This window comes from Semicossyphus pulcher, unplaced genomic scaffold (assembly GCF_022749685.1).
Source record: "Semicossyphus pulcher isolate SPU_LCO1_2020_fin unplaced genomic scaffold, fSemPul1.0.p SCAF_18, whole genome shotgun sequence".
NCBI lineage: Eukaryota > Metazoa > Chordata > Actinopteri > Labriformes > Labridae > Semicossyphus > Semicossyphus pulcher.
In genome coordinates, this window is record NW_027211691.1 from 25,854,363 (window position 1) to 25,867,500 (window position 13,138).

The 13,138-nt window shown below is 46.3% G+C and overlaps 1 protein-coding gene across 1 annotated transcript in view; it reads right to left on the reverse strand.

The window, feature by feature from the left end:
- The window catches only part of dipk1c (divergent protein kinase domain 1C), a 33,633-nt gene that overhangs the window by 11,455 nt on the left and 9,040 nt on the right, over window positions 1-13,138 (reverse strand). The gene's annotated exons all lie outside the window — the stretch shown is intronic.

Genomic DNA, 13,138 nt, shown 5'->3' on the forward strand with positions numbered 1-13,138 from the left:
CTCATCCTTTTTTAATTTTGAACGACCCGTGTTCAAGATTTGATCGAATCTGATATCTTTAATCCGATCAGATTACCTTTAAACAGGTGGGCCCTGAGGTTCCTGAGCTCCTGGTAATCAATCGAGCAGATGAAGAACACGCTGCTTTCTGGTCCAAATGGGAGCATCAGTGACTAAATGAACATCATGCTGTGTTGAAGAAGACTTGAAACTAGAGACTGAGACCATAAAGTCATTAGGAACATGTTTACTGAGGGAATACATCAGGAGAGGAGGAGGAGCATGTTCTCATAGACTTCTATAGGGTCCATCAGTGGAGTCACCCCCTGCTGGTCATAGAAAGAAAGCAGGTTTAAGGCTTCATTAGCTGCACTTTGAAAACCAAGAAGCTACCTACAACATACTTTCTCTTTAACTGTGAGCACCTGCCGGACATGATTCTACAGCTCAGTGAAAACACACGACAGAAACACACATCCTGAGCAGCGTCCGAGCAGCAGGGGTGTGAGGGATGAGGATGGGGATTAGCGTAGTCGTGGGCAGGGATTACCCGGCTAATCCTCACTGCGCCCACATTCCAACACAAACATCAGTCAGTAAGGAGCTCAGACGGAAAGCCATCACAAGCACCTGATGGACCAAACTGTTGGTTTAGACCTGCAGGGTTTTCGAGCTTTAGCTGCAGAATTATTATGTCTGTAAAATGTGTTTCTTTTAATTATGAGCCCTGGTTCTTTCAGACCGCACGGCGATGTGGCTTTTAAAGTTTGGAATAAAAACTTTTTCATTTCCAATTTTGTTTTTCAAATGAGCAAATCTTTAGGCTCCAATCCAGCTCCATAGAATGAGTCCTTGTTAAAGAGGCAGGAAGTGTGACTGACAAACAGACAGGTGGGTGAACTTTGAGAAAGAGGAGAAGAAGGGCGGACAGATAAGACAGGTACGCAGACAGGGTTAAAGAGGCGGAGAGAGAGAGACTCTGTTATCAACAAAGAAACGGAGATAAAACGAGATGACAGCAGACCGCTGATGGACGATGCTCCATCTTTTCAACGTCAGGCAGTTAATATGTTAAAGGGGGGGCTTTAGATGATGTGGATGTTTAGCCCTTCACCTGTTTCTTGAGTCGTAAACGAGTGGTCACGGTCTATAAATCTGGACAAGAGTGAATGTTAACGTTTCAAAGTGGAGCGTATCTCAGATCGGCACGATGCTGCCAGCAGAGGATCAGCTGGATCCACGTCGTCAACTGATGAGCATTTTTCCACAGCGGACCATCAGATTCAGAACTTTACTCATTTCAGATTTTTTTACTGTTATTGCTGTTAAAGCATGAAACAACATGAACATAGCTTCTGTGATGGCAGCAGCAGCTCCTATATCCTGTGAGCTTAAAATGCTGTTTTTCTGAATGGAGTCTGGTGTGTGTGCAGAGAGCGATGTAACGTCTGTGTGTGGTTAAAACAATCATCTTCCTCTGTAACAAAAAGGTCTATCTCTGTAGGGATCCTTTCTGTCGTGTTGTCACACACTTAATAACAAAACAGTAAAAATATTCAGTGAGTTTAGAATTATTAGTTTTTTTGTTTTCAATGTACCAACATAACATCAATTTGCAAAGAGGACTTTTCAGAAACTAAAAGGATGAAGGACCATTCAAAAGTGTGTGTGTGTGTGTGTGTGTGTGTGTGTGTGTGTGTGTGTGTGTGTGTGTTGATGGACTCAACAGGAGTGGGAGGTGAAGTGTTGAGAGTCAAAGGAGACCCAGCAATTATCATCCCCCCTCCTCCCTTCCTAATAGTTCCTGCTGTCTCTCATCAGAGTGAAAGATAACCACTGCTGTGTGTGTGTGTGTGTGTGTGTGTGTGTGTGTGTGTGTGTGTGTGTGTTGACCTGTGATTTCATTTCTCCCACTACAACAAAGACAATGATTAGTAAGTGTCTCATATTATTATTTGTGCGCTTTGAACTTTTTACCCAAGGCTCATTAATTAGCATAAAAAGCTAGTTAGAGAGCTAACAGGCCAGGTAGGCAAAGGCTCAATGTTCTCCTCATTTACCTCCATCCTTAAAAAAGACTCACAGTGGCTTTAACAGACACGAAACTTTTAGTCGTTCAGTCGTCTGTAAGCGTTGGACGGGATGCTTAAAGGCAACGTGGACTTCTTAGACTCGGACTTCTGCTGACTTTGTTTCAGCTCTGGGAACTCTGCGGCCTTCACAGATCCTCTCTAATTCCCTGGATTTCCTCCGCTTTGCGTCACATCACACCCTCCAGCTGCTTCCTCAGCCCTGCAGACTGTAGACTTTCCCACCGCGGTGTTCAGAAAGGATCAGCTTCCACTTACTGCTGTGTGGAAATGTGTGTATGGAGGATATCTGCATGCATGTGTGTGTGTGCAGAAGTTACACATGGCATTTACTCTGTAACCGTCATAGTGTAATTTTTTCCCCCTGAACACGACCGAAGCAGGAAGCAAAATTAGAGTAAAAACCCAGAGCAAGAATTCATTGCCTTTGCTGTTCTTCTTTCGTATGATCAAAGAGGGGCTTGAATTAATTCCTGTTGGGTTCTTTTGTGTGTTCAATTAACTATTAAGCAGCGTCCAGTTTTTTGAGTACTTCACGTGTAAAATCTTTGGAGTGTATATGATATATGAAGACACAAAAAAAACTCTAAGCCAGCCTCTCAATCGCATGTTTGATCTGATTTAATACTGGTGGGACGGGGTTGGACATTTTAACATGGAGCTCTATGGGGATTGACTCACATTTGAAGCCAGCCTCAAGTGGCCTCTCGAGGTACTGCAGTTTTTGGCACTCCTGTGTGTCTCAGCCCGGAGGCGAGTGCTCATCATCCCACTTCTTCCCAAAGAAAAGTGAGGAAGTCCTGGTGCTTTAATGCCGGAGACACTGACACCATGTGTGCACTGGAAAACTGAAGGGTGCTGTTACCTGGGAAAGCAACCAAACCTTAACACCAGACTTCAAATGCAGATCTGGTCTTGTTCTCGTGCATTTTGAAGGTGGAAGTGGACATGATGAAGCTCTACATCATTGTTTAAATGTTTGCTTACACAAACAAAATAAGCAACTGAGGCAGCAGCAGAGCAGCAGCTGCTGTGTCCTGTGAGCTTAAATCAGTGTTTTTCTGAATGGAGTCTGGTGTGTGTGCAGAGAGCGATGTAACGTCTGTGTGTGGTTAAAACAATCATCTTCCTCTGTAACAAAAAGGTCTATCTCTGTAGGGATCCTTTCTGTCATGTTGTCACACACTTAGAATAACAATCTGAGCCTGTCAGTGGAAGCAATAAGAACTTTTAGTGGACGACCTTTGACCCATCAAGGACTATGTTGCAGCCATTACAGCCTGTTTCACTGCTGCAGGATGATCACATCTACTGGAGCGATTGCAAAACGTTTTGTACGTGTTAGTCATGTTTTACTGCAGAAATGTGTCTTTGGGCGGGTCCAGCTCCCGGTTTGAGTAGCTGCAGGTGCTTTGCAGCTTGTGTACAGATGTTCCCCGATCAGCTGGTGGTGTTTAGGAAGCTCGCAGCGCTGACAGTAAACAGTCTGTCTCCAGTGAGGATGTGATGAACAGCAGCCAGCGTTACAACATGGACTCGATTAAGAGTCTGACAGTCGCCGTCATCTGAGGTCTCATGTGGACGCCAAGTTTCAGAGCAGCTGATTCCTGCCAGCAGAGCGACGCCGAGTGTTTATCTGGCCGAGTCCCCTCCAGCTAACGACAGAAACAAATGAGTACAGGAAGTAAATGAGCTCCAGACTGAGAAATGAAGATCTGTTAATGAACTCTGCGTCCGTCTGCCAAACTGCAACGTGACCGCAGAGGGAGAGAGCTTTAAGTATGAGTTCTTTCCCTCCTCTTGTTTTCCCAGAAGTTTATCACTTCACTTCTCTGCAGCTGGATTCATCGTTCAGTATTGTTGGCGTAGGAAGACTTACATTTTCTTCCTCTTTTCCTGTCACTTCCTGTCTCTTCTTTTTGTCTCTCTTTCTTTAGTTCGTCTTACTTTCTCTTCTTCTCTGCGTCTCCTGTCGTCTTCCGTTTCCTTTCCTGTTACTTCTCTCTCTTCTCTCTGTTTCGACATTTTAATCTTTTGTCTCCCCCTTTCATTTCTCCTCTATCGTTTCGTCTCCTTTTTTTTTTCTTTCCTCGTTTGTCGTCTATCCTAAAGAAACTTTCTGCACTTTCTTTCAAATCTGCATTAATGTCTTCTTGTCTTTCATCCTTCTCAGGTTTGTCTTTCTTTAAATTCTTCTTTCCTTCTCTACTCATTTTACTTCTTTTCTATGGTTCATCCTTCTTTCTTTCCTTCTTTCTTTCCTTCTTCTTTCTTTCCTTCTTTCTTTCAACTTTTCCTACAAATTATTTTTTCCTTCCTTCTACTTTTTCTCGTGTTACCTCTCACTTCTTCTTTTGTCTTTACAAACGCTCTACCTTTCTTTTCCACTTGCTTTCATCCCTCTTTTCTTTTCTGCCTTACAGCCTTTCTTCCTTCTTCCCTCCTCTTCTTTGATCTTCTTTCTTTCCTACTCTTTGCCTCTTTTATTTCATCTGCTGTCTCCTTAAATGTCTCCTCAGCTTGTTTGTGCTTTTTAAGTCTTCCTTCTCTCCTCTCTACACCTTCCAAATTTTTTCTAATCTTTGTCTTTTTTCCTCCTTATGTTTGTCTTTATTTCTTCCCCTCCTTCATCTCCTCTGCAGGAGTCCTGCACTTTAACGACGGACTGTACTCAAAGAGTGATCACAGTACTTTGGCATCACGTGTTGTACTTTCCTTCCGTCTCCCCTCAGCGAGCAGCAGCAGAAAGCTGAGCCTGACTTTCGGACGCACTCGCTCACACTGAAAGCCTCTCTTTGTTGTTACGTTCCATGATGGTAACGGCCGAGCACACGAGGAACATTAAAACGCCTTAATGACATTCCTGTGGGTACTGAGCCCAAAAGCCCGGGCTGTCCGGCCGAGCGAGAGTTTTTCAGGAATCAGGAGCCTGAAGCTTTTCCTAGAAACTATTGGAGCATTAAAGATATTTGCTGTGTAAAACGAAGTGCTGTTCCTTTTTAAAGAACAGTGTGTTCGACGTTTCCCTCCTCAGGTGAAGCCCAAGTTTGTCTCAGGGAAGCAAACAGAGCCAGAGGAGCGCCCGTTCATCTGTCTGTGCTGAGTCTCAGTCTCACTGTAAACAGGAAGTTACACAGAGGCTGCACTCTGGCTTACTGCAGCGGGATGAAGCCCAAACAGAAACAGATTCTCTTGTGATCGACTTTAATTAACGGCTCTTCAGTTTGCTGAAAGAACAACATCATGATGCAGATTAGGAACAACATGAAGCTTTGTCAGGTCTGTCCTCAGGAGGAGAAGAACACTACTGTAACATGAGACGGAGGGCGGAGCCATCATTTATGATGCATTCAGGGAAGTTGGGAAATCTAAACACTGATCGGCTTTTGTGACACAGCGTCGAGCAGAGTTTGATCTGGAGCTGGTTGTTAGCTGTTAGCATGCAGAGTCTGTTTATAGAGATTACTAAGAAGCTACGAGCGGTGCGATACGTTCTGCCTGCGACTGCTCTCCACTGGAGAATGAAATCAGGAGCTGACTATAATGTGCTGTAGCCCACCCTGACCTCTGACCTCTGACCTGTGTGACACGAAGAAGGACGGCGAGAGAAGAGAAAGTTTCCCACATGGATCAACAAATAATCACAGTGAGCAATCAGTGTCACCCCGAGCCCTTCAACCGGCCTCAGCCAGCGATGAATCACTGGTGACAGGAGGTCAAAGGTCATGTGCAGTAATGTACAGTATCCCCACGAGCCTGCAGAGTTGACCCACACTCAGGAACTGTTCATGGTGTGCTGAGCAGGCCGAGAGCTCCCAGAACAATAGTGTGATTTTTACAGCCTGTGGGAGGCAGGAGGTGTGGGCTGAATGATCTGTATTCACCACTGCATGTTCATACACACACACACACACACACACATGCAGACACACACACACACACACACACGCAGACACACACACACGCAGACACACACACACACACACACACACACACACGCAGACACACACACACACACACACACACACACACACACACACACACACACGCAGACACACACACACACACACACACAGCGTGGGTGGAGAGTCGACCTCGGGATCAGTTCACTGGAAGTGTAGGCTGATCTCACAGCTGGTGGCGCAGGACACACACACTACAGCGAGCATCCCCGGTCCCTGCTCATCAACATGCACAATGATAGGCACCCTCTCCCCTACACACACACACACACACACACACACACACACACACACACACTTTGCTCTGAGGCTGTTTATCCTCAGTAAGAGAAACAAGCAGGTGACCGCGCCCCCCCCGTCAGCTGATAAAGTGCTGCTCTGCACAGCGTGCTCTGTTTCACTGTGTTCGAACCAGACACTGCCCGGATGATGGACGCAGCCACCCGGAGCTCACCCACTGCTTTGAGGACGTTTTGAAGCCTCAGATTTCCTATGCTGGATTGTTGGACGGTCTGTTCGTCCAATAAAGCGCACAGCAAGACAACAACAACTCCACCAGCACAAACACGGCCCGGAGGTTACGTTCAGTGACTGAGTTAGCTGAGGGGACACCTAGCAGACAGCTAGCAGCTCCCACCTGTCACTCAAAGAGGCCACGCCCCTAATGATGCATCACTTTAAGCCTTAATATAATGTAAACAGGTGATACATAATATATTAGTTAGATGAGACATTCAGAGAGAGAGAGAGAGATGGAAGCCTCGTGTTGGACCAATCAGGTTATTTCATGTATTTCAGTGCCATAAAAATACTGTGATGCAAACAGGAGTTGTGTGTGAGAGGTAAAATGTGTTCAGGCTGCATGCTGAGTGTGTGTGTGTTCACCATGAACCTGAAGGTATAAACTCACACTCCTCACACACTGCCTCCAACAAATCAGATCAACCTGTCGTCAGCGTGTGAGCGACTCGAGCGCAGAAACACTCAGAAAATCTTTCGCCTCATTTTCCCAAAGCACTCGTCAGCCGCCGTCTCTGCCTGCAGGCATCTCTGCAGATATGAGGTGAAAGAATTCACAATAACAGTGATTAAAGAAACATGTCTGAAGGGTTGGTACAGTCAGATATTAAAACAGCTGCACAAACTAAACTTCAGTATAGTCTTAGATGGAGTCCGTGCAGTAAAGCTGAGCTTGTAACGTTAAACCCCAAACTACAAAAACACGCCGATCAGAAAGACTTCTGTCTCCTGTAAAATGAACCAGAGCAGAACTTACAGAGCCTTTAGTCTGTGCAAGCATTTCAGGATACTCCACAACACCACTATAAGCATAAATACAGATATATGCAGTCTTGTGTTGCAAAGGGTTAAAGGTCCATGAACTAAAAGACGCTGATGAGTTGCTTCTCAGCTCGTCGCCACACTTCTTCTCCTCCGGCCACTTTTTCTTCTCGCCAGCAGCTGCTTTCAGTTCGCTGGTTTTTAAGGAAACACACACGCAGAATTTTCAGAATTTTCTGAGGCAGTTATTAGAAATGATTTGTCTCAGCTGACAAACCACAAGCTGCTGTGAATGTGTTCACAGGTTTCAGACTTTTAGTTGTTGCAAAGAGCAGCGGTGAGGTGCAGATAACCGCCCCCTCATCGTGCTGTTCCCCTCTCTAAAGCCAGTGCTCTGTTTGTCCATTCTGGGCGACTGTAGAAACATGGCGGTGCAACAGTGCGGGCTCAGTGAATCAGGGTCCCTCTTCCTCTAAATGAAAACGTTATTTTACGCTAATGAAGTTTATATTTCGGGGATGTTTTGCCGATATCCGATATTTTCCAACCCTTCTCGCCGATTTCGATACCGACTTATTAGGCTCATGTTTTTTTCCACCTCGTAGCAGAGAACATGAAGTCTCCCCTGTAGCGGTTGATATCATGCCTGCTCTTAATGTTGTGGCCCGCTGACAGATGAATAACACAACACAGTGCTTTTTAAAATGTGCACATTCACTGGGCAACATAAGAAAACGACTTGAACAAAATGCCAAATGTATTAGTTTGTAACATTTTCTCTTAAATAAAACTGTAATGTTCACACAAGTGAGACCGGCTGGAGGATGAGGTTTGGCCCCTCCTCACAAGACCGATGCAACCGTTGCAAAAAGGAACCTCGTCGTCTGTTTCTTTGACAAACTGCCGCAGACGTGTTGCACCTTTCTGCACGCTCGACGGAAGAGCCGCGGTGCATTACCCCGAAGCATTACGTCCGGCCTTTCAGGGGATCATGGAGCATGTGGGCAGAATTAAAACGTTTTATCACCAGAAATATTTATTTTGTCGTTTTCAAGCCATCATCTGCAGACACCGATAACGTGCCGAGAACATCGTGCATGTCAAGTACATTCCATTTCTACACAACAGGTGCATCCATGTTTCTGTGTTCACTCTCATGCGTCCTTTAACCTGTCTGAGACTTTTGATTAAGGTGAAATATATATGACAGTGGCTGTGCAGTGGTTAGGTTCCTGGTTCGAGTCCCGGCTCAGGCGTAGTGGGCCTTTCTGTGTGGAGTCTGCATGTTCTGCCCGTGCATGCGTGGGTCCCTCTGGGTACTCCGGCTTCCTCCCACAGTCCAAACACATGCTCGTCAGGTGACTTTAAATTGCCCGCAGGTGTGAATGTGAGCATGAAAGGTCTTCTGTCTCTGTGTGTCAGCCCTGTGATTGACAGGCTACCTGTCCAGGTGTAACCCCGCCTCTCGCCTAGTAACAGCTGGGATTGGCTCCAGCCCCCCGTGACTTTAAACAGGATAAGCGGTGTCGATGATGGATGGTGTATAGTTCAGAGAAATGAAAACAAGCTCTGCATTAGTCCTGTAAAAACACACTTCACTCACAGAGTGACGCGCTGAAACCTCTCACCTCACGCAGCTGCTCATCAGACTCATCCACACAGCTGCAGGTCGTACTGCGGCGTCCCACAGCGACGGGAGACACCTGATGAGCCGTGTTAAAGTTTGACAGAGACGCAGTCAGAGAGCCGGAGCTGCTTTGTGCTGAGTTGTGAGACGCCGCCGCTCTCAGGCCCAGCTTAAAGAGAGCGTGATGAAGAGACGGGAAGCATGCAAATGAAGACACAGACACACACACACACACACACACACACACACACCAACAGTGAGTCCAAACAAAAGGCTGATTCTGACGAGAGCGTGGAAGAGCTGTCAGATGCTCTGTGGTTAACACACAGCTCAGTTTCCACTGATGGAGATGTGCAAACATTAAACCACACGCTGATTGTGATCTGAGGCTCATGCAAACACACACACACACACACACACACACAAACACACACACACACACACACACACAAACACTGATGCATTTTTAGCTGACCAAAATGTGTGAATCTCCTGAGTGTTGAAAACTGTATAAAGATTCAGATTCAGAGTCAGATTTGTGACTCTATTGATCCTTTGTCAGATACATGCGGAGATCGTTCAGCCTCTCTTCAGCCTGCAGCAGTGAAACAGGCTGTAATGGCTGCAACATGATCCTTGATGGGTCAAAGGTCGTCCACTAAAAGTTCTTGTTGTTTCCACTGACAGGCTCAGATTGTTCTTCTAAGTGTGTGACAACATGACAGAAAGGATCCCTACAGAGATAGACCTTTTTGTTACAGAGGAAGATGATTGTTTTAACCACACAGACGTTACATCGCTCTCTGCACACACACCAGACTCCATTCAGAAAAACACTGATTTAAGCTCTCAGGACACATGAAATGCAGCTCTATCAATCACAAGTTTGTTTGTGTTGTTGACTGGCTTCGTGTTTTAAATGGTTAGTTTGCATCCAAAGAAATATTTGTGTTGTGAACTCACACAAACAAACGAAGTGATCGAGGCAGCAGAAGACCAGCAGCTCTTTGTTCGGACAATCTGACAAATTACTGCTTTTGTCAATGGAGTCTGGTGGCTTTGAAGAGCGCTCTAACAGCTGTTATTTCACTCTGTAGCCACCAGACTCCACGAAATATGTTTTTTATGTTACTGTTGGTTACAGGAAATGAAACGCTTATTGTACAACCAGGAGTCGATAAGATCCTGAATCTATCATCAGAATCAGAATGAATATGAGGAGCTGTGTGAGCACACAGATGGAGAGTGTCTCAGGTTTCTGTCCCCACAACTGATTTTCTTCTGAAACCTGAGCGGTGCACTTTGAAAGAGGAGCTGTACATTAAAAGGTGTTGGGGAGGATGTTGTCTGACATGGTTTAAATGTGACATGACGCTCGGGAGTGGAGCGGCACTGAGATACCGCGCTGTCACAGACTGATTTGGGGGTCGGAGCTGGCTTCAGCGAGACGCTGCATGTCGACGTTGTTGGGCTTTGTTGTGGCGCTGCAGGCCTCCTCGTTGGTATGCAGCGCTCATCTCACACGCTGCTGCTCCGCTTTAAAGTGACTCTGTTCTTTTCTTATCTGTCCCCTCTCCTCTCCGTCCCTCCCTGACCTTCTGTTCCCCTCCTCTCTTCGTCTCCCCGGGCAGCAGACTGGTCTCAAAACTGAGCAGGAATCACGGACGGCTTCAGCTGATGAGGTTTCTTTCAGCTGGAGGAAGCAGAGGAGGAAAGTCTGACATCTATCTTCAACAAAAGTCCAATTCTGAGGTTATTTTGAGCGAAGCAGCTTCCCTTTGTCTTCGCTCCTCACTTTGAAGTCACTACATTCATCTGACAGCTCAGGTTCAGGCTGCTCAGAAGTTAGAGCACAAATCTTTTTGCTCTCTGCTTTCTGATTTTAGCTTCATTGTTCATCTGGATGACTTTTGTCAAAACAACAATAAACAAGAGCACGAAATAAATCAATCAATTATGACTTGTTTATGGGATTAATATTGTACGGAAGCCCGAAGTGGACATGTATCCATACATTTTATTTACTCCGTTTTCCTGTGCCAATCTCGACTTCTTTCTCGAGATAACGAAGCTGTTTTCTCGTGACCACTGTCAGGCTGCTCACTGTGATGTCACAGAGCGGGACGTGATGTCACAGAGCGGGACGTGCTGCATCGCACCCTGATGAGGGAGGTTCAGCCTGCTTCTGTTTGTTTTGGGTTACGATCATGTGACGTTACTGTGGTGCTGTGTTATCTCTGTATGGCTGCATGTCCTCTTTGGGCTTCCGTAGTTTTCAACACTTTGAGGCTTCTTTCGTCCATCTGTTTTCTGCTCGGTCAGAAGCATCACGCCGAGCTGAAGTAAGAACCGTCCTCCTCTGTCTTCGTCCTCTTTGAGCCGTTAAAGCAGAAGTCTGTTCATCTTCTCGTGTCGCTGCTGTTTCTGCCATCGTGTTTATTTGTTTGAATTCACTTTCTGGGGTTCCAGTCTGCTTCCTCAGCTTCCACAGACGTGTTTACCTCAGCTTCAGGCTAAGTGACAGCTTGTCAGGATGAGTGACAGCCGCTGGGGCCAGAACTTGATAACAGGAGGGGAAACACTTTTTCTCTGACTGAGCTGTCAGCAGGACATATTTATAGGCTGGATGCAGAAGCAGAAATATATGTGCATGAATATAACTTGGTGAAGACGAGGACTTCTTCTTTCTCTCCCTCATGTGCTTCTATTCAGGGTTCACAAATCAGTCCGGGTGTTCAGTCGCTGTCGGAGATCGATTCATCAGAAATCTTTCTTTAAAGCCTTCTTAAAGAGATCTGAAAAGGAAAGCGACCGTCAGCCGGGAAAATCAAGAGTTACAACCGGAGCCGACCGTGGACGTCACACATGCAGCACTGTCTGGATATCTGGGACGTGTGCTCCTGCAATTACCTTTTATCACCATAAGGTGCCGCCAAAGAGACGAAACCGAGACCTTTGAGATTAGTTCTTTAAGACGTCCTCTTCAGTGTCTGTTTAAAGGAACCCTGTCTGTATGTTGAAACAGAGCAGACATTCAGACTGTAATGATGAAGATAACGAGCTTAGATCTACTGAAAACTCAGTTTTGAGGTAGTGGGCCTCCAGCAGCAGCAGCTGATGGATGGAGTGGCTGTGACCCTGACAGATTTACAGCCTCGTTGCCTCCGGTGGAGTCTGTGCAGATGTTAAAGTCGGCAGCAGCTGCTAAATCAAGCCGGACTGAGATAAATACACAGAGACGACAGCAGGAGGAACCTCAGGTAGCTCCTGGATCTGTGTTCTCCATTCAGGTGATTCACAGCTGCAGGTCACAGTTTGACTTCTCTGAGTGCTGCTTGTTGTGAGCTGCAGGGGGCCGGACTCCCCTCAGACCACCGACTGAATAAAGCTGCAGAACAGAGACAGTAAAGAGTTTGATGAACGAGTCGGACAGACGGCAGAACGGATTCAGAGGAGGGATGGAGGAGACAAACATCTGTTTCAGTTTCACTGCCTGAGATGTTTCTACACTGCACCAGAGAGGACGGACGGCATCAATGTTCCTCTCCTTCTCTATGAGACACAGACAGGAACCTCTCCTCACCAAGATGAAAGAAATATGAACATGTGATATAAAAGATACAGTCAGGAGTCGATGGGAGGTGAGGCAGGTGAGGGTCATGAAACGTGTAAACTGTGTAAACTTTGACTTCAGCACTAGTCACCATCATCAGAGGGTTCTTGTTGTAGCCGTCGGCGGTGTTACGCTCCGTCACGCTCCGTCACACTCCGTCACCCTCCGGCATCTAAACGGCGTGTTTGTGTCATTCCTCAGAGACGGGCTGAAGTCTTCCTGCCAGAGGGGACACACAGACGATCAGTGACCCCTCGTCGGGTCAACACGCCTCACAGCCGTCACCTTAAAATGTCAGCGTGTTTGTTTTCAGTGTCGGGGCCTCCACCAACCTCCACCAACCTCCACCCTGTGTTACAGAGGGGGTGAAGAGTGGACCGGATCCCCCGTCACTGCTTCTTTAAAAGGAGAACGTCGATTCTTTGTGTCGTGAAGGTTTCAGTTCCTACAGATTTATAACTACGATTACTGTTAAAAACTTTCCTTAGAGTGGATGACCTTTGGTGTTTTAAACCGTCAGATCCAACACAATATCACAAACTAACTGCAGCGCGGTTCACACTGC